This window comes from Papio anubis, chromosome 17, assembly GCF_008728515.1.
Source record: "Papio anubis isolate 15944 chromosome 17, Panubis1.0, whole genome shotgun sequence".
In the NCBI taxonomy this organism is placed as follows: domain Eukaryota; kingdom Metazoa; phylum Chordata; class Mammalia; order Primates; family Cercopithecidae; genus Papio; species Papio anubis.
In genome coordinates this window covers 61,918,715-61,946,422 of record NC_044992.1, presented here as the reverse complement: position 1 = coordinate 61,946,422, position 27,708 = coordinate 61,918,715, and the positions used below count along the sequence as shown (strand labels likewise).

The 27,708-nt window shown below is 37.6% G+C and overlaps 1 protein-coding gene across 3 annotated transcripts in view; it reads right to left on the bottom strand.

The window, feature by feature from the left end:
- The window catches only part of KCNJ16 (potassium inwardly rectifying channel subfamily J member 16), a 140,260-nt gene that overhangs the window by 35,568 nt on the left and 76,984 nt on the right, over window positions 1-27,708 (bottom strand). The window contains exon 1 of one of the 3 annotated variants that reach the window (XM_009191103.4): window positions 24,977-27,453. The exons of 1 other annotated variant lie outside the window; for it this stretch is intronic. The gene's annotated coding sequence lies outside the window, so the exon portion shown is untranslated. Of the gene's footprint in view, window positions 1-3,495; window positions 3,824-24,976; window positions 27,454-27,708 lie in introns of those variants that run through there. One more of the 3 variants, XM_009191105.4, reaches the window with a different exon arrangement.

The window sequence follows — 27,708 nt, the reverse complement described above, 5'->3', positions numbered from 1 at the left end:
CATCAGGTAAGATGAAAGATCTGCAAATGAAAGGCACTGCTCTTGGAGAAAAACTGTACCACGATTCTTCTGACAGTCAGTATAATAATCAAACTAATTCAGTAATTTGAAATAGTGAAAACAGTTGTCTGACTTATATGTAATACCACATAGGCACTAGGAAATGAACAAAATTTTTAATTTTTACCGATTTTTCTTATCCAGCTGAAATTTTTAAGTTGTTCTGTACAGCCTCAGGCCCTGCTGAAATCCTGCCTTCAGATAGACCCCAAACAAACTTCACAGGTGCCATTTTTGCCGGCCGGAGGGCTTCCTGTTATTCTAACTGCCTGGTTACCATAGGATATAGAGGAAGTGTCTGAAGTCCTCACTGCTAAACGGACTTTCCTCCTGTAGATCTCTCACACGACTTATGATTCTAAAGTTATTTGAATCCCTCTGATGTAGTTTCCTTTCTTTGACCAAACTGTGCTGCAGTGGAATTGATGATCCTAATAGATTTCAAAATCTGAAATCATAAATAAATCAGTGATGAGTTGGCTAACATGTAGTCCTTCCTCTCAAATTAGTGATCATCATGTAATTTTAAAACTTAACAGTGAGGCTTAATAAGGATTTTGGTTTAGGTCACTTTTTTGTGTGACTTTGAGTGAATTATCTTTTCTTCTCCTTGTATCTACTCCCAAACACACATAGTACCAGGCAAAGACCCTCTGAGGATTGCCAAAATGACTGAGTGAAGTAATGCCATCAGAAGATTCAACCCACAGTATGAATCATGAGAAGGGCATTAACACCCAAGTATTTATTGCCCCAGTTCCTCCACAACACCCCTCAAGATGGCTGGCTGTCTCTACTTGAATGTTTTCATGGACTAAGACCTCATTCACTCTCAAAAGCATTCTATTCCTATTTTATGATGACTCGACATTACCCATGAGGAAGTCCTTCCTTAAACGCAGATAAAAATGTGTCTCCTTATAGTTTTCACAAGATCTTCCTGTCCTCATGCTGTCCCCTGAAGCTCTGCAAAGCAAGTCTTGTACTATTCCAGGAGCCTATTCCTCACATAAACAAACATTTTGTAGTTGCTTCTTTACCTTCTAACCCAGTCTTCATTTCTTGCAGTGAAAAATCTCTAATTCTGTTATTTTTCTTAATATCTGTAGTGATTATTGAATCTGTCACTTTTGACAGAGAAAAGGGTAGGGGCAAATGTGAAAATCATGGATCAGAAGTACATCTGGCATCAATCAATACTGCTGTGATATATGGTCAACTTATTCATAAGAAGTGGAGTGCTGGTGCATTTTAACTGCCTCTCTGGAGGAAATCAAAGGACTGATTTGTAGAGTTTCCCATTTCTGTGGTGTAAATACTCCACGCATGGCTGCTGTCAAGTCACTGATAATGAGGCTTCAGAATGTGGATTTGATAAGAGGTGTAAACAGTTAGCTCTTGTGAGCTAGTAGGAGCTGGCTCAGGCACTTAGAATTTGCTCAACACCTGGTTAATCTTTGAATGTCTTTAAAAAATGTTATATATTTTAATCCATAATTATTGAGGTGCTGTTTGACCAGCCCCATATCAGGCCAGATTCTGTTCAAAATTCTACTTCAAAGCTTCCATTCCACTCAAAATTCAACTTCAAAGCTACTATGAGTGGAGGAAATACATAAAGTCATAGAAAAAGCCTCTAGCTTCTAATATTTGAGTCAGAAAAAGATTAATCTTTGATGACAGTGCTAGAAATGAAATTGGGCAAAGTTCACATATCAGTGTACATTATTATTAAATATGTACATTTATATGTACACACACACATATAAATGCAATTATCATATATCACTAGGCCATAAAGTTTTTTTTTTAAATCAAAGGGAAAAGAAAGATTTAAACTGCTGTCTTGTGAGGCATACTGCAAAAATGATTTGTCTTAACATTTTAAATAATTTTCCTAAACTCAGTAAGCATTTAAGTCCTTATGATAAATTAAGAAAATTTTATGAATATTCAAGTTAGAACTGTACTCATAAATAAAATTATTTTTATGTTTAGCCTTTTCCACTCTTGATTGACTCCTAAATTCTTCAAAGCATGAATATGTTTGCTTTTGTTCTCCAGTGAATCCATTCTGCAGTAGTTACTTGTTGAGTCACATTTCCCCAAGGGTGCAATTTACACCCTTAATCTATTCATACTGAACCAAACTCGTTGAGACAAACTGTGTTAGCACTGAATGAGAGTTAGCAGGAAAATTTTTTTAAATTATTACTTGGTTGGGTCATGGGATCTAAAATGGGAAGAAGTATGAGATAGAGCTGGAGTGGTCAGCAGCATCTGGCAAATCATGTTAAAGTATTTGGATTATTCTAGGAAAGCATTAAAGAGCTTTGATCAGGAGACTAACACAATCTGATTAGCATCAAGATAAAACATTGAAGATTTGTATTTAAGATTCTGGCTGCAGTGGTGAGAACAGATTGGCCAGATAAGTGATGGGGAGGTCATGATGGAGGATATTTCATGACCTAGGGAACAGATTCAAGAGGGACTTAGGAGTCACAATCAACAATAATTAGAAATCCATAATGGAGAAAAGCGAAGAAAATGGAGGTGAAGGAGCAGAGTAGAAGGATGGGAAAGAGTCAAGGTTCTTTCCAAGGAAAGAATGGACACAGATGCAATCAGGTCTATGGATGGTAGACAAGAAGTTTGTGATTTTATTTTCCCTGTTAAATAGGGGTAGTGGGTAAAGGAGACAGGAGTAGATATTTGAAGACAATGGAAAATATTTGAAATAGTCACTGTAGAAAAGTTGAAAACTATGCTATATGGGGCTGCGATGAGGGCCTGTTCTTAGTCACATTTCCTCGAGAATCTAATAGAATATGTATGTTTTTAAAAAGCATTCCTGGTGCTCCTGATAGAGCTCCTATTTCTCCATCCTCCTGCTCCTGACCTGCTCCTCTCATTTCTACTGAAACCCACCAAACAATATAAACACTTTTTAATTTAAAAATTTTAATAAGGTAACTCATTCCATTCTTGGTTCCTAGTTAGACCCCTAGATGGCCTTTCTAACAAAAACAGTGACATTCTCACAAAATGCTTGCTCCAAAAATGTTTGCTAGAGACTTCCCAGGACAAATACTGACATCAGCGGGGAGACGGGAGCGCATGGGTCGTGCCATCGACGTGTCCTTTGTGTGGATCCCCGTAATGTAGTCAACGAACAAACCTCCCAGTGAGGTCATGTCTCGTTTGGGGTTGAATGGCTAATTCTGTATCTGTGATCACATTAACAAAAATGCACATAAAATGCCCAGGAATTTTTCCTTTGTATGATTCTGAAATTAAACTTACACAATGTCATGTCTGCAAAATGAGCATTTCACCATGGAGATTTCTTTGACTGTAATAGGGTTCAAAAGAGAATAGAGAAAATTTAATATGTTAGGACATGTTACCTTTTCAGTTGGCTGTGTCACGTACCTTTCTGCGCTTCTGAAGTATCACATTTTAAATGTAGGTTGGTCTATATTCTAAAAAATAAAGTTTATATCCAAAAACCCTGACCAAGTTACTAGCTGTAACTTGCTCTACTGGTAGAAACTGTTGAGAACACTGAGGCAAAAAGTCTAATATCCATTCATGCTCGTTCTGAGATGCTTGATTCCCAATAAAGGAGAAGGTTGCTATCACCTATTTATGAAGACAGTGCCTTCATTATTCACCCCACTTAATGTACATATTGTCACATCAGTAGTACAAAAGATTGTTAATTTAGAAATATAAGCACCTATTATGATGTAATAATAATAATCATAGTTAATATTTATTGAATAAGCATTACATATTGGAACTTTGGTAATTGTCTTATAGAAATTATGCTTTAATCCTTAAACAACCTTAGAAGGTAGGTACTAATGTCACCATAACAATTTTTAAATAAACGAATTAAAACTTAAATAAGTTCATAATACTTTTCCAAGCTTACAAGATGAATAAAAGGTATTGGCAGAATTTCAATCGAAACAATCTAATATCAGAGACCACACATTTCTCAGTGAATAAGGGCAAAAAGGACCAAAGAAAATAGAGCCAATTTGAACTATCCACAGCTAAATGTCATATGACCTCTAAGTAGTTCCACAAAGAAAACCACCACCTCAATCAGACTGTATGAGGACACTCACAAACAGTGAGGCTTTTGCTGAAATGAACTGGAAAGAGGATTGGGTAATGTAAAATGCCAAATTATCACAGATTTGAGCTAGATCAAAGGGATCTTGACCCAGGTTTGAACCAGCTTCAACATTTTTCTTTTGGTACCACATTTGATATCCAGTGGCCCTAAATGATTTCCTAAATCTGTACAGGGCTAATCTTGCCATTTAAAAGATTCTGTATGGAGATCCTAATAAAGATTGTGGAAATCAACAATGACCATCTGGACCAGAACAAGCAGAGGTTATTTATCAGGAGCTTGCAAGAAAGTTGGGTACTATCACTTTCGTTGGCCAGAGACTCACAGGCAAGCAGAGGAGTGGACAATCTTTATAGTAGAAAAAAAGGGAAAAGCTTCAAGTTTGCCCTGATCAAAAGTTGTTGGCCTGGGGAAGCCGGAGGTAGGCTATGTGGAAGCCGGACATCCTCTATGAATGGTTTGGGGAACACATTTCCTTTCTCTGGTTGGTTCTAGGTTAGAAGTGAAGGCAAACATAAGGAAAGCTGGGAGTCATTGACCAGGTTCTGACCATTTTGGGCCAATGGCTACAAAGGTTATGACTGGGCTTCCTGGGCTGGTTCCTGCAGAGACTATGGTCAGAGTTGTTTTGTCTTATATGGTCTGGCCAGTATGTATTTGTATATTCAGCCTCTCAAGATACAAAAACATAGTATGGTGGTAAATGCTATGTGGGACAGCAGCTTTGCACAAATACCTTTCTTAAGCCTGTAGCTCACACCAATACTTACAAATTGAGTGATTTGTGAATTAAACAAACAAAAGTAAATTGCTCAGAGGCTCACATAAGTTGAATCAATAAAATAATATCTAATTGCTCTTTTTTTAGGTAAGCTTGGTTTTCTTAGAAGTCTGTTAGCCAACATATTAAAGGTTGGCTGATTTAATTATAATTGAATCTGTCTGATCTTAATAAAACCCACTGTGACAAATGCTCAGTGATGACTGGTGATGGTTTTCTGTGGACAAATTATACGGCCTTGCAATACAGGATTTGGAGAGCAAGAGTTCCTGCCATTTCTGAGGACTGGTTAACTCTAGCCAGTAAGATGCGCTGTGTTCTTAGAAACATGGTTTGCCCACAGTGCATTTACTTTCAAGTGTAATTCTATGTAGTGCCCTAAATTGTTTTAAACCTGCGGGGGATAATGGTATAATAAATTTCAGCCCTATCCAATCTACCACCTCGAATTTGTTTAATCACAAAAAAAATTAAGAAACTATATTTTGTCATTCCCCCCACCTTTCACCTCATTAATAAATAAGTGTAATGGATGGTTATGATAATTTAAATACCTCACCTGCCCATCCTTTCATTCTAGATGATATCTGTAGATAAAATACACACTTTTACTAATTGTTAGCAGTTCAAGTTTTTTCAACTTTTACAATTTCTCAAATTTCTAATTGCAAGACTAACTACTGTTTTCATCATGTAGATGTTTTCTCTTATAGAAAGATTCAATTGATATTCCCACCTTTCCAACTTCCCTTACCCTCCAAAGCTTGAAACTATTGCTATTCCTGCCATGAAAATAAAGACCTAAAGACAGTCTTGGCCAAAATAGTTGAGACAGTTATTCCATGGAGACAATTCTTGAAGGTTACTTTTATTTTCACTTTGAGTTTTTCCAAAGCCTTAAGTAAATGCAAATGTCACAATTGTTATTTCTCTTTAGGCTATGAATTCTGGAAAATATAAAGGAAGCTTCAGAACACAGAGCTGTCTGAGGCGCAAGAGACATTATGGAAGAAAACCTGAGTCATGAGACGTTGCGTCAATACCAAGTCCCAATTTAAACCAAGTTTATAGGATAAGTATTTTTTACAATGCTTCATGTCTTTCACCTTTCCCTAATCCATGGTAAATTCTTCCCCTTATTTGCTCTTTTTATTTGTTTTTTTCCTTACTCCTTGTGAAACACGTTCTATTTTGTTTGTTATCTGTACTAAGATCGCCTGCTTGCTGACACCTAACCATATTCCAATAGTTATGGCAAATTACAGAACAATTGGTCATGCCTCTTGAAAAGAATGGAAGATTTAAATAATAAGTAGAAAAATAAGTGCTTCCATGTGGCATTATTTTAACTCCCCATAATGGCCATAAAAAACTAAAAGCACAGTAAAAGAAAGAATTATTAGTAAGAAAATGAAAACAAAGTCATCCTTCCTTTCACTATGTTTCTCTACTCTTTTCTAAGGAAAGCATGGAATCTCCTAGAGTCTCTCATTTTCTGGTCATCACTATCTATCATGGGTTAGATTGTGTCCCACAAAAAGAAATTTTGAAGTTCTAACTCCTAGTACCTGCAAATGAGACCTGATTTGGAAATAGGGTCTTTGCAGATGTAATCAAGTTAACATAAAGTCATTAGACTGGGTCCCAATCCAATATGACTGGTGTCCTTATGGGAGATCTGGACACAGACACACATACAGAGAAGTTCACGTAAAGATGAAGGCAGACTTTGGAATTGCACTGCTACAGGGAAGGAATGCCTGGTGCTAGCGGAAGCTAAAAGTGGAAAGGGGACATTCTCCCTTAGAGGCTTCAGAGGGAGCCAGGCCCTCCCAACACTACACCTTGGCTCAGACTTCTAGCCTCTTGAACTGTGAGAAAATACATTTCTGTTGTTTTATGCCACCCAGTTTACAATACTTTGTCATAGCAGCCTTAGACAAATAATACTGTAGAGCATCCACACTTGCATCCAAAAGGTTATTTCACCTCTCTTAGATTTTCTTCCACTTCTTCCTTTCTGAGGAATCTTTTACTAACTTTCGACCTTTGCAAATTGATGGATGTGTCGGTTAATTTTATGTGCCAGCTTGACTGGTGAAGGGTTGGCCAGATAGCTGGTAAAAACATTACTTCTGGGTGTGTCTTGAGGATGTCTGGCATTTGAGATTAGCAATTGAGTCAGTAGACTGAGTAAAGAAGAATGCCCTTGCTAATGTGAGGGGCATCATGCAATCTGTTGAGGGTCTGGATGGAACAAAATGGTGGAGAAAGGACAAACTTTTTTTTCTTTTTCTGGAGATGGGGCATCCATCTTCTGCCATCAGCCATCAGAGCTTCAGGTTTTTAGACCTTTGGACTTCACATAAAATTTATACCATTGGTTCCCATAATTCTCAGACCTTCTTAATCAGACTGAATTTCAGCACGGTTTTTCTAGTTCTCCAGTTGCAGATGGCATATTGTGGGACTTCTTAGCCTACATAATTGAATAAGTCAATTTCCATTATGAATCTCCTCTTATCTATCTATCTATCTATCTATCCATCCATCGATCCATCGATCTATCCATCTATCTATCATCTGTCTATCATCTATCTATCTATTGGTTTTGTTTCTCTAGAGAACCTTGACTAATACAATGGACTAGTACATATTTCAATTATTTCAAACTGTAAAACCAACTGCCTCTTACATAACTCATGCTCTGAGTTTGTTTTTCAGAAATGTCATTCTTAGGTTGTAAAACATCCCATGGTCAGGAAGTGATAAAAATCTTAAAATGTTGTTCTTTGACTTCACATGGTATCTACAGATCACTGCATGCATATTTTCTTGGAGGAAGGTAAACTTGCATATATGGTTTATTCCATAATTGTAAATATACAGGCTAAAAGTAGAAAACACTTACGTAAAAGATGTGATTTGAGTCATTTTGATCCTATATGGAAACTAAGACTCATAAAACAATAAAAACAAAATGAAAAGCAAAATTAGGAACTTGGTATGGTTCATCCCAATGTGCTTTTAGGTAGATGTTTTAGGATTCTGTTATTTATAATGCAAAACAAATTTTAGACTTTTGGTGTTGTGTAGCATTCATTTTTCTGTCTTATGAATGAGGCTTAGCTTATACAATGCAAATAACCACAACCCCCTTCCAACCCAATAAATTACAGCTCTCACCCAAGCTGTCACAGGACATGGAATGTTAACATTCACTTACATAGATTGATGAACTCCACACTCCTCAATTAAATGTAAATATTGCCCTGGAAATAAGTAAGGGAGAGGTGACGCTTGATAAAGTAGATCAGGATGATTTAAGGGTATGTGCTCAATTCAAGCAAAGCAGCCCCTGAGTGTCTAATGAAGCCTTACCTGGGTAATAGCAAGAAACTAAAGGCTTATCTGGGACAATAGCAGAAAACTATATTCTGCAACCAGTAGAACAGATGCAATAGAAACATCAGAGGAGGGGTGTGTGTGTGTGTGTGTGTGTGTGTGTGTGTGTGTGTATGTGTACTGGGACAAAGTGGGGTGCTGATGGAAGGAGCACTCCAAACAAATACTGCATGTTTACTTGTTTGCAGCAAATCCTATCAAGGAGAAAATCCCATTATTTATCATTCCTAAGCCTAAATGTTGATGCTTTGACCCTTGTAACTGCGTACTATTCCACAGGCCTCTCCTGCACTGTGCTGGAGGAGGGTAGCTGGTTGCTAGCAAATTTATGATGTATAAGACATGATTCTAGTCCACAGGAAGTTAGTAAGCTATTTAGAAGGCAAGATATAACAAACAGGAAATTATCTTATCACTTAAATTGTGTTTTGACTTTAATTTTATTTTAGTTAATGGTCAAATGAGTGGGAAATGGTCACAGATGATGGTCAAATGAGTAGGAGAGGAAGTAGACAGCATGAATGAGTTCTGAGAAGGACCTACTCATGATTGGTGTAATTCTTCTGGAAAGGTGTCATGTAAAGGGTAAACTGGGCTATCACTTTGAAAGACACGTTTAGATGGATAAAAGTCAAGTAGGGGAGAACTTAATATTCTCCAGATGGGAGAAAGAAACAAGGCATTTTTGTAAAGTGGGAAGGCTGGAGTCATATAAGAGAAGTGGAGGCAGAGAAGGCCAAAATATCAACCTGGGTCAAAACTGGGAAAACATTCACCAGTTAGGCTAAAGATTTTGAATCTTTGTTTCGTAGCCACACATGTCCTAAATAATACTTCTGAGCAATATTTTTGTTACATTTCTGGCAATTGAGCTAGACAAAATGGTTGACACTTTCATTTTTCAGGTGATCTAAGTGGTTTAGCAGTATTGTGCACTATTTCATATATCCCTGCTAACCCGGGTAGATGAATCAAAAACTACTGAAGAGAAACTGTAGAGCCTAATCATTCGAAATGATACTCTTGGGTTTTTAAATGTCTATCATATGAACTTACTAAATGCACCCAATGAATTGGCAACACATTCAGTAAGTAGGACTCTGTGCCAGAATGAGGTTCATAATTCAGGCTAGAAAAGAAAAGTACCTGGGAAAATAATGTCCAAGTGTTTCCATTGACCTCAATTACCCAAATAATGTGTGCAATGTTATCCAGCCAAAATGTAACAAAGGTGATCTGTTTTCTACTAGCTAAAGGTTTGTGGGATGACAGTGTTTGTAGGTCAGCTTTTCTCCTTATCTTAGAGTTTTCAAGCCTGCAGAATTTTCTTTAAAGGGAAAAACAAAAAACCCAGAACAATTACCCCCATTCAATTACAAAATCACCGCCATCAGCCCTTCCATCCCTGTCCCTTAGGACAGAAGCAGAAACAGCAGGTTCTGCCTAGATCCCAGTTGCCCTATTTTACCAGCACAAATACTTTGGCAGGAAGGTAAGTAAGTGATTAAATCTGGGGTGGAGGCGGCTAAAAAAATTAATGCTTGGGCAAATGATTTAACAGTGTCCTTGAGGTGCAGTGAAACAGCTGAGGCTGGATGGAAGTGGACTACACTAGTTTCCCCATCAAGATCCCCTCTTTTAAAGCAGCAGTGCATAATTTAAGCTTGGACCCACAGTGGTGGAAGCAGTTATTGCCAGGGTTACAAAGTGTTAGCAGGATCTGCCTTTATCTTGAGTGTGATATAATTAGAGATTCTAAACAGAGTTAGTCAGAGCTGTGTGTTCTCTGTAAATACTGGAGTAACTAACTTTTAATCTTTTTATGTACATATAAATTTGATAAACAGAGATGTGGTAACCTTTTGAAAAAATGTCCCATGCGGTTGTAAGTCTAGTTTATAGCTAAATATTTTCCCTCCTTCCTAGCAAGTTAAGATTATTTAATAGAGTGCCCTTGGGTTATAGACTACAGCAACTATGGAAACCCTGTAGTTTTATGCTTCAGTAACTGCAGGCATTATGTTTTTTTTCACTGCCTCCCTCAAGTCACAAATTCCACCTTTGGGAACTATTAAAACATACAAACAAACAAACAAACAAACATTTTAAATGGCTTTGGGTGATGTTTTTCAACTTCAGGAATCTGGAAATGCTGAGAGTTAAATAAAAGTAAACATACTGCTTCTCTCTTTTCTAGTAATTAAAACTCATAGGCAAATTTTGCAAGACTCTTAAATAATTTAAAAATAAAAACTTACAGGGCCAACTGAAGTGGCTTAGACCCCAAAATTCCTGCTGTAGAACAGTCCCCAGAAAAAGAGTGAAATAATTGAGGATAGCGTGGCCCCAAGCATATGGCATGGTACCTGGCACAGAGTTGATACATAACAACAACTGTATGAATTGAAACCATTTATAGGTTCAGGAAGAGGACATACAGAGATAAGAAGAAGAAATTGGCTTGACTTGCCTGTTCGTACCCCTGTGTTCCATATAGCAATGTAGGACCAAAGTAGCTGGTTACAACATGAGAAAAGCAAAAGAAAGAAAATTTTCATATGTTCTGGTGGAAATGAGACTAAAAACCTTTTCTCATTAAGTTTTAAAATCGACTTTAATTTTTTAAAAGTCAATTTTAAATTCAATTCTATTTTAAATTGAATTGACTTTTTAAACTGAGGACTTTTATATTACCAAGCCATATTAGACCTATGTATTTTAAGTCATTTAAGTCATAGGACTAAAATTGGCCACTGGGTGAAACTATTGTGGTACAATGGTCAGAATCACATAAATAAACGGGTCATGCCACCTCCTTGATTTTTTTCCTAAGGTTCTTCATTAGAAAAAAAAAAAAAATCACTTGACTTGACTTTGATTTCTTTTCGATGGCAGTCACTAACCATTTTGAACATAGCCAAAGTGTACCATAAATTACCCAAAAGAGGTAACTTTTCTTTCCATAGAGGACAAAATTTAATGAATAATTTGGAATTAACCCTGGTGACAAGCTTTAATCCCCTGGGAATGTTACCATTTCTAAAGTGCCTGTTATGAGTTAGTTGTTTCAATTTCATTGCCCCAATATCCCTAAGACAGGGGTCCTCAACCCCCAGGGCAGGGACCAGTACCAGTCCATGGCCTGTTAGGAACCGGGTCGCACAGCAGGATGTGAACAGCACAGCCGGCAAGCAAGCATTACCACCTGAGCTCCTCCTCCTGTCAGATCAGCGGCAGCATTAGATTCTCATAGAAGCACGAACCCTATTGTGAACTGCACATCGGAGGGATCTAGGTTGTGCGCTCCGTATGAGAATCTAACCAATGCCTGATGATCTGAGATGGAACAGTTTCATCCCCCCTCTCTCCTCCATCCATGAAAAAATTGTCTTCTACAAAACCAGTCCCTAGTGCCAAAAGGGTTGGAAACCATTGCCCAAAGAGCTCTTTATCACAGCTATCATTGATCCAACTTGAAAAGAAAATAAAAGTTTTGTAGTGGTAAGGTGCCTTGGCCTAGACCACTGGTTTTCCAACTTTTTTCTTTTTCTTTTACTTTTTTCTTTCTTTCTTTTTTTTTTTTTTTTTTTGAGACAGAGTCTCGCTCTATCGCCTAGGCTGGAGTGCAGTGGTGTGGTGTGATCTCAGCTTCACTGCAACCTCTGCCTCCGGGGTTCAAGCGATTCACCTGTTTTAGTGTTTGACATTTCCTTTTACATAATCCCAGCTGTTAAACTAAAGATCAGATCATACATTGTCATATTTTCGTTATTCTTCCTTTGTTCATTGTTGGTACTTTTCTGATTTGATTCCTCAGGAAAACAACAAATAACATTTGTGGTAGCACTTTGGAACTTAAACAAGCCTTTTACATCAATTGTCACATTTTGTTATTTATTTATTTATTTATTTTGAGACAGAGTCTCACTCTGTCATCCAGGCTGGAGTGCAGTGGCACAACCTTGGCTCACCACAACCTCTGCCTCCCGGGTTCAAGCGATTCTCCTGTCTCAGCCTCCCGAATAACTGGGATTACAAGCACCTGCCACCACATCCGGCTAATTTTATTTTTGTATTTTTAGTAGAGACAGGGTTTCACCATGTTGGCCAGGCTGATCTCAAACTCTTGACCTCAAATGACCCCCCACCTTGGCCTCCCAAATTGCTGGGATTTTAGGTGTGAACTACCGTGACTGGCCGCCTTAAGATTTTTCTATGACAGAAGTAAAAGAGGAAAGAGGACACTGTAGTGGTTGGATAGTGAATGAAAGAAAAACAGATGCTGGAATTGAAACCCTGGAATTTGAGTTTCCCTATCTGTCATATACTAACATATCGCTTAATTTACCTGAGTCTTAGTATTCCTATTGCCATAAGAAGAATTCTACTACTACTTCCTCTCACTACTCTCACAGAGTTGTTTTAAAGATAATGTCTGTAATCCCAGCACTTCGGGAGGCTGAGGCAGCTGGATCACCTGAGGTCAGGAGTTTGAGACCAGCCTGACCAACATGGAAAAACCCTGTCTCTACTAAAAATACAAAAAAAAAAAAAAAAAAAAATAGCCAGGTGTGGTGGCGGGTGGCTGTAATCCCAGCTATTCAGGAGGCTGAGGCAGGAGAATCGCTTGAACCCGGGAGGCGGAGTTTGCAATGAGCCGAGATTGCACCATTGCACTCCAGCCTAGGCAACAGAGTGAAACTCTGTATCAAAATAAATAAATAAATAAATAATACACTGTGACAATTGATGTAAAAGGCTTGTTTAAGTTCCAAAGTGCTACCACAAATATTGTTTGTTATTTTCATCAGGCATCAAATCAGAAATTGCACCAACAGTGCACAAAACAATAACAAAAAGATGCCAGTGATCTTTAGTTTAAAAGCTGCAATTACGTAAAAGGAAACACTAAAACGAGGTTTATAAGGACCTTCAGAAGCCCTGTCATCCTCCACATGAATGCACTAATCGTTTCTAGGATAGGAAAACTGCCACATTTTTTCCCAACTTAAATAGTAAACATCCTATTTCTTCAAGAGGCATTCTTCCATGGATGTTGAAAAAAAAAACGATGAATAAATAACCTTTTTTATAAAATAATTTCTTGATCAGTAAACAATCTTAACAGCTTTTTGTCTTAAGCAGTGCAGTTTTCTTTTATTCACAGAACACTGAAAATATTTTACCTTTAAAACAATTTTCTTGGGCTCACCTCTGGCTTTTGTTTGATACTTTTTCTGAAAACATGCATTTGACTTCACTAGTAATATGTGTTCTGAACCAATGAAATGCAGAATTTACTATGCAATAAATGGCAAGCAAAATATTTTAGTGGATGACTTCAGACCATTGTTACTCTTCATTAACTAATTATAAGAAAAAATAAAAATTAAGATTGCTTCTACCTTCTCACAAAAATTCTCATTGTTAAGTATTTCCATATCAAGAGCAATGTTTCTAACAAATCAATATTTGTATAATATTTATATTATCTTGAATTAAGTAAGTAAATACTTTTTAAACTAAAAAACCTGTCAAGGCCTATTGGGCTCCAATTTTATTGACATTTTCCCCATCAAATAAATGGTGTCACAGTTCAATATTTGGTATAAAAGGCAACGAACTTCCATCTGTCATTAGGACCATAAAGAATCGTTGCCTTTTTCCCCATCAATAAAACATTACTTTTCTTAGATTTGGTATTATCTTTGTTCAATGGAGTGAAATCTTTATTGATTTCTGTTGGCAAAGTTCTGTTTGTGTTTATTGATTTTGATGGAGAGAACAAATTCTTATGCTGGAATATCTAGTGTTCTACCCATTGAATAAAGTGAAGATCTTCTCTGTGGTTTGCTTTTTTTTTATTCCTTACATGCTTTGATAGAGAAAGAAGTTGTTAGTGGTTGATGTATGAAATGGAATACTTCAATAAAATCAATCATCAGAGGCATAGAGCAGAATCGAGGTGGTAGGGTTTCATTCTCCTTTATTATTTCAATGCCTGAGCATTTCTCAGAATTTAACTTGGAGTTATGTACAAAGGTGTCTTGACTAGTGGGTATGTAATCCAAAGAATGCATTCATATAACTTAGCATCCCCAATGATAACACAGATATGAATTTATGGGGAATTGAGGTTCTTTTTTTTTTCCCTCATACCATTGCTTTTTTATTTGCATACGTTTAAGGGGTGCAGGTGCAGTTTTTAAAAATTATTATTTTACTTTAAGTTCTAAGGTACATGTGCACAATGTGCAGGTTTGTTACATATGTATACATGTGCCATGTTGGTGTGCTGCACCTGTTAACTCGTCATTTACATTAGGTATATCTCCTGATGCTATCGCTCCCCACTCCCCCTACCCCCTGGCAGACCCCGGTGTGTGATGTTCCCCACCCTGTGTCCATGTGTTCTCATTGTTCAGGAATTGAGGTTCTTTAGAGGACATACACTACTGGTTAAAAGTCCACGGCTTTACTACAATGACCTAGTTCAAATCTAGCTATGTCATTTACTGACTGTGTGACTTCAGAACATCACGACCTCTCAGTGCTTCTGTTTCCTTATCGTAAAAATAAAATCTGTTATGAAAACTCAATCAATATTTTTAAAGCATTTAGAATGGTGCATGGCACATGTTTAGAACCCTGTGTTGTGAAATTAAAAAATAAATGGAAAATGTCACATCTGCTGTAAAATGACACATGTTCCTTTGTTATTGGCAGGCGAGCATTGTGTAAGTGTCACCGTGTAGTTGCATACGGTCCACAAAAGATTCAGAAATACTTTCTTTTTGTGACTTTGATGACAGAACATTTGAGATGTGGAAATAAGCCCTTTAGCAAGATGATGATGTCACCTGTCATTGTGACACTATCTTCATGATACAGAGAAAACATGGAGTCTTTGAAATACACAAAATCTACTCAACTAAGTAGCCTTGAAGGAAGATAAACTGAGGCAGAAGATTATGATGAAACCGTTGGCCAAACACAATCTAAGAAAGAAATAGAACAAAAATTTATAGAAGATGGTGCCAATAAGCAAGTAGTTTTCACAATATAGGTTTGGTATACACATCTGAGGGTCTATTTCCTATCTTTAAATTTTATTATTATTATCAGTGATCAAGGAATTTTACTAGTGTTTCTTAATGTATCTCTGTCATTTTCCTCAGCTTAAAGGAGAGATAAGCTACATGAAAGCAGGGCAAACACCTGTGGAAAGTGGTTGGTGGATTAGTAAAATCAGCATAATTCCATGAGCAAAAGGATTGGGGTTAGTGTAGGGGACCTGGTTGCTATCCATTCAGCACCACCGCTCTACCGAAAGAAATGAAGCAAAGACCAGGGAATCTTACAGAATCCAAACTTATTAAAATGTCTACCATGAATGGATTCCTTTGTGTTTTGCTTTTAAAAATAGAGGTAATCAAACATCAGATAGTCAACATGAGACTCTGAAAAATTATTAAAAGTTTAACACTTCCAAAGCTCGTTTGTGTGTATTAATCTCATTTTATGTGTGTTAAAGAAGCAAGCCATTCTATCACAACACGCATCAGGTGGATTATGACTCTCTCCTACCACTTAGTGTACTCTTTGATGGCAGGAACTATGTTTCTATCACTTGTTTCATATTCTGAATGGACATGTCAGAGGTGGTATATTTGGATTGTACCAGTTTAACTAACTGAGACTACATGTCTCAGAATTCCATTCCCTTCATAGTTTCAGACCATGGGAGTCATTTTGCATGACTTATGTAAAGTGGAAGTGAACCAGTAGCCAATTCTTTTCACAACAAGTCACTGTAGTGCACGAGGTGCTCAGGTGACCCGCGCAGTTTGTCACTGATACACTGGCACACATTATGGATCGGCAGGTGAGCCCACTGCGCCTACACATCCTGCTGCTCTCCTCTTTCAGTTTCTATGGCTCCCGTGTTACAGAGGGAGGGTACTGTGCTGCTGGCCATCCCTGTTATCTGGTTGGAGGCTCGAAAGCCATGGGACACCAACATGGGCTTCATTTCATCCTGTTGGCTTCTAGCTAATCCTCACTGGTTTCAATATGGTATCTTCCTCCACTTCACACCCCTATGTCCTTCCAGCTGCCTGCCCTACAATTCAGACTCCAGTGCCAGACACAGGGATGACATCTTCACATAGACTATGTGACCAACTGCATAAAGTCAAATTTTTAGGATATGTTTTATATATATATGTACACACACACACACACACACACACAGTTGTGTGTCACTTAACAATGAGGATATATTCTGTCAAATGCATCATCAGGCAATTTTGATGCTGTTTGAACATCACAGAGTGTATATACACAAACCTAGATGGTATAACCTACTACACACCTAGGCTGTATGGTATAGCCTGTTACTCCTAAGCTACGAGCCTGGACAGCATGTGACTGTACTGAATGCTGTACACAGTTGTAGCACAATGGTAAGTATTTGTGTTATCTAAACATAGAAAAGGTACAGTAAAAATATGGCTTTAAAATCTTATGAGACCACCATCATGTATGCACCCCATCATTGAACAAACTGTCATTGTGCAGCACATGGCTATACACATCCATATGTGTATATGTATGTATATACACACATACATACAATACAGGTTGATCATAACTCTATGTCTATATAGTATATATCTAATACATATATATAACATATAGATATATACACACCATTTTGGACTTCTCCTTTTCACCTGCTATATATATTATATTATATGTCTCTTTACATATTTAATATATATAATATATATAATCCCAGCTACTCGAGAAGCTGAGGCAAGAGAATTGATTGAACCTGGGAGGTGGAGGTTGCAGTGAGCTGAGATCATGCCACTGCACCCTAGCCTGGACAACAGAGCAAGATTCCACCTCAATAATAGATATACATATTCTCCAAGCAGTTCTGCTTCTCTAATCAAACCTTGACTGTTCGAACCTATTAACTGTTTGTTGGGGGAATGTGTAAATGAATGAGGGAAATATCTTTATTTTATAGATGAAGAAACTGATGATGGAGCATTACTAACTTTCAGATAATAATAAATGTATAATAATAGGAAGACAGCAACTCCTGACTTTGGGCCCAGTGTTCTTTCTACGGATCCACAAATGCCTCTTTTAGTCTATCTTACTTATCCCCCAGTATAGAGAAGAACCGAGTCTTTGTAGGTGAATTTCTACTACAATCTTAAGCACTCCATCCAGGCGTGAAAAGATGTTCCGGCCACCGACTCCATAAAGACAGTGGCAGCAAGTTAATACCAATGTATAAAGCACAGGGAATGGGCAACTTCAAAAGAGGGGAGAGCCTTGACAAGCAATTACCATGTTTTTGGTGTTAGTTGTAGTTCCATTTCTTGGAAATACCTACCTTACCTCTGAACCAAGGGTCTTTGATAAGTAGGAAAACACTAACTAGCTTCTTTTATCTCTTCTCTGCTCTCCACATGTTCAATTAAATTCTCCTCTCTAGAATCAGTCCCAGGTAACTGGGAAAGAGTTCAGTATTAGAACTATAGTTTCAAGTGATTTGGGGGCCTAGAAATGGACACTAAAAACATTCTCCCATTTAAGTTACTCCCTAGGTCATACTCACTTTTGTATTCCATTTCACCCCCTGCCACTCTGCTTTTATCTTCACACCAAAAACCTTACACTCTGAACACTGAACTTCTCACATTTCCCCAAGTCTGTTAGGCTCTTTATAATTAGGCAGACAACTTTTCTTCCTTCTAGCTAAAACCTAAGTACTGTATTACTTCCACAATAAAACTTCCCTTGATTTCCCAGGCACAGTTATTTTTTCTGTGAGTGGCTTCCTTTGCTAGGCTTTGATTTCCCCAATGTCAGGGAGCTGATGGACTAATCTTTACATGCCCTACTGGCCAATAGAATGAGTCACACTGCACCTCTACCTAGAAGAAAGGAAAGAACATTTGCTCAATTCATGAAGCCAAAGTGTAAAAGACAACAACCTTCTGTTTACTGAGTGGCAGCATGGTCACTGAATGCTACTATTTCGATGTCTAAAATAACCAGGTCCACAATATTGTATTAATGGTATAGCAATTATCATGGTATTACTTTGTGAATAATTAACACAGACACTTATTTTACAGAAACACACACATGCACATACAGAGCATAGTGACTCTGAACAACTAACATCTCGAGGACACAATTTTGGACTTCTCCCTCTCACCTGTTAACTCTGCTAACTCTGTACCCCTGTGCTTCTGATGCACAAGCTGCCCCAACAGAGCACAACTAAATTCCATACACAACTCGAGAAACAGTACCCACTGCTTACAAGAGCAAAAACAGGGATGAGCTAACTCAATAGTGCAGAAACACACAAACAATATTCTGCCTACAGCAATATAATGCATACAAACATTGTCCTGATTTCTATTGTACTTGATTCCTGTGTGTGGAAAGTGCATTTTGCTTCTGTTTGGTTTTGTTTGGGTCTGTGATTTGCTTTGTTTAGTTTTTTCTCTCTGAATGTTTCTTTAGCTTTTAACCTCCAAGCGCAAATGGCCTAATCTTATCTTCAGCTCCATATTGTTATCTAATACAGTTAAATAAAATTTTAGTCATGAGGAAATGAAACCACCTCCTATTCCCATAAAGCCTAAATTTAAATGTGTGTAAATCATAAGGCTTAGATAATTTGTTCAAATTAGCCACACCACGTACTCCTTGGGCGTAAGGTTGAACCACCCACAAATTGGCTCAATTCTGATCCAAATGAAAGGCAAGTTGAAAAATAAAGAGGGTTCTTGATATGACAGTCCTGGTGCATAACTCATCATCTCTAACACTCTGGCACTTTCCCAAATTTTGGTTGCAAGTCTGGGAAGGATTTTGCTTTCTCAATAAAATAAATAAATAGAACTCAATAACAGACTGCAAGAACACTAACAGGTCAGCTAAGAACCGAATTCATTCATCAGATATGGCTAAGTGTGCCTTATGCTTGCTGACTGGTGAGAGCTACTAAGTCCTAGTTTAGCAGACCCCATGTGCTATCTTCAGTATAGGAAAACCTTGAATCAGAGATCTAGCAAACAATTTTGTGGTCCAGCCATTAGGCCAGGTACCTTGTTATGTGAGCTTACTTTAGATTATCTTCCCAAAGTAGAGATAGAATGTCCTGAATTACCCATTGTTCGGCTCAGCCTCACATGAGATGAGGAGAGTGCATAGTTGTGAAAAGACTGGCCAAGTTTGTGGGTGAGCAGATATTTTTCTGGGGCAGAGCCAACTAACTAATCAAGTACTAACCAAACCCAGGAATTTTCCCTCACAAAATTCATCCTTTAATAGTACTTCTCAAAATTTTCCATTAGAAAAAATAAACCTTTCAAAGCAGAAGAGAAATGAGTACACTACCCCTATTACTACCCGAAATCCGGGGGTATTTGAGGATATAAGACAAATGACTGTGCCTGAGCTCAAAATATTCCACAGTCTTATGATATTTTTTATTTTAGTCTTAAATATAAATATATATTTATTGTTGGATGTATATTCATACCTGCATTATGAAAATAATTTTTAAAGTGTTTATCAGTAAAATTACTTAGTTCTTTTACTCCCCATCCAAGTTATTGAGTGAAATTAATGCTTCTAAAAGGTATACGATGTTATTCTCATGGTTTCTCAGAGATCTTGGTATGTTGCTACTACTATAAACACAGTTATTCAGAGGCAGGACTCATACATGTGAACTGCATGGAAACATGGAGGAAATTATATAACAGCCAAAATATATGATATGGATAGTGATTTTAATGGAAGAGGAAGCAATGTCACAGTGTCTCAAAAATAACTTACTCTTTACCTCAATTAAAAAAAATCATTTTCTCTCTAACCAAGTTGCATTACAAAAAAGCCATAGTATTAAAAACACTGTATTGCCAGATGTGGTAGCTCACACCTGTAATCCCAGCGCTTTGGGAAGCCGAAGTGGGTGGGTTACTTGAGGCTAGGAGTTTAAGACCAGCCTGACCAACACGGTGAAAACACATTTCTACTAAAAATACAAAAATTAGCCGGGCGTGGTGGTGGGTGCCTGTAATCCCAGCTACTTGGGAAGCTGAGGCAAAAGAATTGCTTGAACCTGGGAGGCGGAGGTTGCAGTGAGCTGAGATCGTGCCACTGCACTCTAGCCTGGGCAATAGAGTGAGACTCCATCTAAAAAAAAATAAAAATAAATCATAAAATAAAAATGCTGTACTAAATTAATGGATGCTTCCATATGCAAATGATGGCATTTTTAGGCAGCTCCATTTTATGAAATTTAATATTTATATGGTTACTAAAGTATGATTCTTAATTTCTCTTACAGAAATGGAAGCTTGAAACATAGAATGTCTAATAACTGGATGGCAAAAGACAATCAGGATGAAGTTGGATTCTGTTATCGTGATGTTTCATTTTATGTGTCAACTTAGCTAGGCTATGGTACCCAGTTGTTTGATAAAACACCCATCTGGATATTGCTAGGAAGATACACATTAGATGTGAGGAAGATTTCTCATCTGTAGACTTTCAGAAAAGCAGATTATTATCCTCCATCATGTAGATGGGTCTTATCTAATCGGCTGCAACCCGTAAGAGCAAAAACCAAGGTTTCCTGGGAAAGGAGTTCTGCTTCAAAAGTGTAACATACAAATTCCGTCCAAGTTTCCTATTCAGGCATACTCTGCAGATTTGAACTCATTACTGCAATGTCAACTCGTACTAGAATTTCTACCAGCCCGCCCTACAGATTTCATACTCGCCAGCCACCATAATTGCTTTAGCCAATTCCTTAAGATCTCTCTGTGTTTTTCTCCCTCTCACTCTCCTGTATCCTGTTTCTTCTGTTTCTCTAGAGATCCTTGACTAATAACCAAACGTTAGGAGAAGAAAAAGACCGTTTTAAGAGAACTGTCAGAGTTGCTGACAGTGGAAAATCTTGTAATAGAGTTCATAGTGAAAATGGTATTTCAGTGTCTAAAAGTTCTTAATTCCACAAGCATGCCCAGGACAATATTAACCTGCCTCAAACCTGGCTATCATCCTCTTGCCTTCCTGGAAAAAAGTTCAATTGGTTGGTGTGCTAATTGTACCTTAGGTTATGATGGTGCTGGACCACTGCATGGCTCTTAGTTATTTACAGACATGCCTTTTTCTGCCAGGCTGGGGGCAGGGACCAGGTCTTTGTTATCTTTGTCCCCAGACTGTCCAGTACAGTGGCACTTAATAAATGTTTATTGATTGCGTGAGAACATGGCTCTGATTTAAAATGGGATATAATAAAAAATTAAAATTTACCTAAATAAGAAGTGTTTTTGGTCATGTTTGCTAGAACACACATTTTTCTTAAAAAAATAAAATAAAAAAGATAAGTGAATATTTGTTTCTCACTTAAAAGGAGAGCAAATCTTACAAAATACAATCTGAAGTCATGTAACCATTGGGAGTCTTTAAAGCTATTTTTGTATAAGGAAAATAAAATTAGGAATGGAGGTGATCTTTCTGGAACATGATAAGGTAAAAATCACCTTTTTTGTGCAGAGTTGTTGGATAAATCTAATTTGGGACTGTTTCTTCCCCAGATGATTGACTTTTTAAAATTTTCTTATACACCTGTCAGCAGTTTCAGATCTAGTTTTAGGAGGGGGAAAATGCAGAGCCACGGTAGCTGGTAAAAGTTGCATTTAATAGTGAGAAGCCTCTATTAGAATGTTGTGTTTTGCATCCAAATCCTTGATTTCAGAGTAGAACTTTCTGGAGCAAGGTGAGGGAAAAAATCTGATCCTATCTTTTTCATTTAAAAGCAGCTATACAAAAAATAAAGTCATCTACCCCTTGTGTTTAACAGAGTGAAAGAACTGCAAAGCCTAGAGTCCACAGGGCCTAAAGCATGATGATAAAAAGAATTCTCCTCCTAGTCTGCAGAGACTAACCAGCTAAGAAAGCAAAATGTAACTATCTTTGTACAGGAAAGCATTCTTCATGCAATGCATTTCAGAGTACCTCATGCAATGCATTTCAGATAAACCATTTTGTTTTTCTGAAGCTGGGCCTTTGGGCCTAAAAAATTTATCCAAGAATCAGCTATTTGAGTTTACTTTCACTTCCCATAGACATTTCAGAAGATGAGTCCTTATTACCATGGTTTCCAGCAAGGGGACCATTTGGAGATGCCAAAGCTGATGGATGGACTCACCAAAATTCAAGGGAAAAAACAAAACAAAACAAAACAAAAACCACCTAATAAGGAAAGAGGCATTTGGAGAAAGACTTCTAATTCTTTTTACTGTACATGAAATCTACTATTACTTAGATTTCTTAGTTGCCTGTCTCTTGACTACATCTGGTTTGAGCTACAGAGGGCCTGGCTTCTGTGTTGAGATTTGTGTTTCCCTTACAAGTTTCATGTTGGTGAGTATGTTCTTAGCCTCAGCACAGCCTTGATGTTCAGAAACCTTTTTCTTTACTCCATTGGGTACACTGGAGGAGCCTGTCTTCATTTGCTCTCATGCTTACGCTAATTCTGCTCATTCTCACATCTATATTTTGTTCACTTCTTTCATCAGCCTGTCATCCATAATACTCCTATCTCTCCACCTGTCTAAATCTACACTTCCCATGGTCTTTTGTAACCTCGAAAACCTTCTCTGACACTTGTAGCTTGCAGAATCGTATCTGTATTGGTAAAAATTATGGCACATCTAAACGACCTCACAGATTCCTTGCTCCTCTCACTCCTGCAATTTTGCTTCAGCCACACTGGCCTCTGCTGTTTTGTTAACTCGCCAAGCACACCTCAGCTTTAGGGCTGTTCCATCTGCCTGAACTACTCTTCTCCAAGGATTCTACATGGCTCACTTCCTTGCCACCTCCAGGTCTTGGGCTAAATATCACCCCCTTAGCGAAGACTTCTTTGACAGTTCCATTTATCATGGAAAATGTTGGGAGGTAGCTTTGAAAATGGCTCCCAATGATCTTCTTCTGCTGGAACTCAAGTTCTTACATAAGGACAAGTGGTGGGCTTTACTAATTTAACAAAGAGAATACCTGGATTGTTTTGGTGCCAAATATTGACTTTCAATATCCTTTACATATTTTGCCTCAAATTATACATTTTTTCCATTTCTAATTTTCAATTAATTTATATCCAAGTCTTAACTTGCACTCACCACTAAGCTATATAATAGAAGAAACATGTATTTTTCAATATCCTCGAAGACTCTTGTTCAGTCCCAAGTTGAAATTCTTGTTGAGAAAAACATATCAAAATCAAATATTGAATTCCCCTCCCAATGCAGTCTTTTCTTCCAGTTTCAAATGTTATCAGGGTCTTGTTGTGTATGAGACTAATAATCTTAGATTTATCACAATTATCATGTTCTAAAAATAAACTTAAGCAGGATTACATCTCTTAGTTACTCAAGCTTGCTCTCTCTCTCTTTCTCTTTCTCTCTTGCTTTTGACTTGAATTGAACTCTGGACCTTGTTCACTTTTAAATTCTTTTTGGCTGAATTTCAGGAATTCCTTGAACGTATTCTGCAAAACAGCTGTGGTTTGGGTACTTCATGTTCCTTTATTGGTTAAAATCTGACATAAAGAGTGGCTGGTCTACATTTCCCATACTAAAGTAACAAAGGTGCATTCATGTATTTTTTTTATTCTTAAGAATCTGGCTCTCACTAGCCATAGGAGTAATATTTAGCAGAAATACTCTAGTACTCTTTTTCTAAAGACCTTTCAGTCCATATAATACGCATGATCACAATTCATCTGGCTTATAGAAAAGTTATTATTTACTACCTAAATATAACAACAAGGGAAACTGTTCAATTATATATGTTAGAGAATTCATGGCATCCAGAGAGCAAAGTTTTACAAGCTCACACTTTTCTGAATAAATACTCAAAATAAAATTTTAAGATTTTAATTGATAAGAGAAAAAAAAAGCTTTAGAGGGATTAAGGTGAAAACAAAAGGAGAAAATTCTTCACTTTCAATTTATGTTAAAATAAATGCAGAAAAAATGGATCTTTTATTTCCTTTCAATGATTATACACAACTCTAAAAACAAGTCAATGTATATTTTCTCTGAGCGTTTTAAGGGAGGGGGCATAAAATACATATTTTTCAATATTTGCAGTTGTATGTTCATAAGTGCATAAAGATGCAATAATCTGGTTCTGAAAGACATGACAGAATACTCCATATGGTATGAATATAATAAAGCCACTTTCAGACATTTACAAATATAATAGCAGGCAAGGGCTGTTTAACAGACTCCGTAAACACCAATGTGAGACTACTTTTGACCAAAGCTTCAAAATAATTTAAGGACACACTGTTTGATTCCTACTTAAAGCAGTTGGATAAAAAATTATCTTCATTGCATTTAATTGATCATTAATATTTACATTTGCTGGAAACAGAGCGTTGCTGCTCTCCAAACACAGATGCCAGCAAGAGCAAAACATAGACTGAATGACGCTGTATCCATAGCAATAATAGCACTTACCTTTATTCACTGTCCCCACAGAGAATCTAAGAGCTAGGTGCTCTCAGCTGGGCAATAGTAAGAATGCTCTTTAGTTAATAATAAAGGAAAGAAAAGCTCCAGACACCAAGAACCTGAGTTAACCATTGACACTGGTTTGTTCCTACAGTTCCTCCCTGGGATCTACATAGGTAGCCCCTGGCATCTTATCAAGCAAGCCATAGCCAGTCAGCTGTGGCAGCGATTACCTCACCACCTCTGTACCGCTGGAGGAGGTACAGTGTGAAGGTCACCCAAGTATATCCTGACCAAGTTTTTACTTGATCAGGGATACAAAGGAAGAAGATTTGCTGGGCCAGAAATACGCTCAACGATGCCAGTAAGTGACTCAGATATTTACAAACAGGATTGTTAAGAGATGACCTATGGAAATGCCCATGCTAGTTTTCAGACTCTGTTGGAACAGGACAAATAAATCCTTTTCATCAGAACTGTTTGTCTACATCTTAGCAGCTGAGGATTGGGATTGCATGCTGATGAAAAGTGAGACAGGCTAATGACAGGTAGTTAAGCATCCATTCAATCTTTTATTTACCAAACCTTTAATGGTTATTTGTCCTGTGCTGCACAGTTCCACAGAACTGGAGTTCACAGCTGATGAGCCCTCTGACTAATCAACATGGATGGCAGAAACTGGGGTTGGAAAGTCTTCCTTTCCTCAATGCCAGGAATCAGACTGAGATGGCGAATGCAATGCACGCTGTGGTATGGGTTTTGCCTGGCAGTAAGTCCTAATGGGTTAAATAAAATGGTGAGGTGGTCACGTGGTCAGTGATCTCCAGGAGGTAGAAAAGTGAGTGATCAAGGAAGAGGTATGTTTGTAATGCTACAATCAAGAGAAAGAGCCAGAAAATGTGAAAAGCAGCCATAGGGAACTAAAGAAATAACCACCCGAAGCTCTTCAGAACCTGGGGGAGTTGTGTCCAGGAGTGCTCAACAGAAGTGTTATGCTAACGAGGAATTAGTTTTTCCCTTACTCCACAGAGCAGTGGCAGCCAGGGGATCTAGGGAACTGCGTCAGGCTTGGTTAACACTGCAAATTTAAGAGGACTTTTCTAGGTTCTTGCTGTTTAAGGGCTGTTAGAGTTTTGTTTCCGTTTTTAAAAGCATACACACTTGAGGAAGTGGACTTCTATGTTGGCACCACCACTTACTAGCTGTGTGACACTGAGAAGCTGCTTAACCTTTCTGCTACTCCATTTTCTCATCTGTCAAATGGGGATGATAATAGCAACAACGACGACACCTATCACAGATAGATAATTCGTGTTCCAAACTCTTAGCTGTCACTAAGGTATTCACATTCTGATAGGAAGACCTGTTTTGCAGCTTGTTACACAATATCTGCAGAAGAGTTTGAACACCCCAAGTGACGTATCTTTTCACTCATCAATAAATCTCAGGTAAGCAGTGAATATGGAGGTTACCTTTTCTGTTTAAAAAAAAAAAATTGAAGACTAAACAAATGCCTACATTTCCATGACAATTGCAGCAACTCTCATTGTGGTTTATCCATGATGTTATTCAATATTATCACTTAACGCTGCTCGATTACTGCCTTGTTTGAAAGCACAGCACACTTTGTTAGAGTTCTATCCCAAAAGACTTTTTAAACAAAAAACACAAAAATTGACAAGACTCCCTCTGCTCTGCAAAGACAATTTCAGGAAAGGTGATTTTGTGTGGGTGAGTGTTTGGATTGATCTGAGAAGATGAGGCATCTAAACACAGCGTAAAAACAGACCATGGAGAAGAGCAAGACAGGAGGCAAGATGGGGAAACTGGATGGATTCCCAACTCCAACTGAGTCAGATCGTCACTGCGTGGCTTCATTTCTTTGTTTGAAGTAAATTCCCAGAATATCAGACACATCCATACTTACATGTAAGTAGAAAAACACTTTCGAAAGCCAAATAAATAAAAATGATATCTGGATTGGCTTTTCTGTTACATGTCTATGCCTCCTCAGCCTACCTTAACTGAAAATTAACTTCATTGAAGTTCAGCTTTTGTGAACTTTAATCCTCCCCCAAACAGAAAGAGAAACTGAGGCAAATTGAAGCAGCATGTTCAAGATTTGTCAAATTACAAGAATTTGTTACTTGAATGTAGAAGTCTAAGTGATAAATAATTGTCTTTTTCAATAATCTGTAATGTATTGCTGCTCTGAGATTTCAGTATTGGCCTAAGAGGAAGTTACATTGTACAAAGGGGTTACTTATCAGAGAGAACACTCTAACTCTGGCATTGGAAGACTGTGACTTGCTCCCAGTTTTTGTAAGGACTCCAAGCTAAGAATGGTTTTCACAATTAAAAATAGTGGGGGGGAAATTAAAAGAAGAAGAATATTTGTGACATGAAAATTATATGAAATTCACATTTCTTTGTCTATAAATCATGTTTGTTGGTACACAGGCCTATCCCTTTTTTTTTTTTACTTACTGTCAATGAAGGCTTCATATTACACAACAGAATTCAGTGACCTTCAAGACCTCAACAGAGACTGTGGTCCTTAAAGCCTAAAATATTTTGCATCTGGCCCTTTACAGAAAAAAAAAAAAGAAAAAAAATCTAGCTAAGCCATAAAATTCACTCTTCTCCAAAGGAAGGTTCCTCTTTTCTGATTAATGATTTTCCTCTCACCGTTAAGTCCAAGTCAACTGCATTTCTATGACTTAAAATCCTATCTTTCC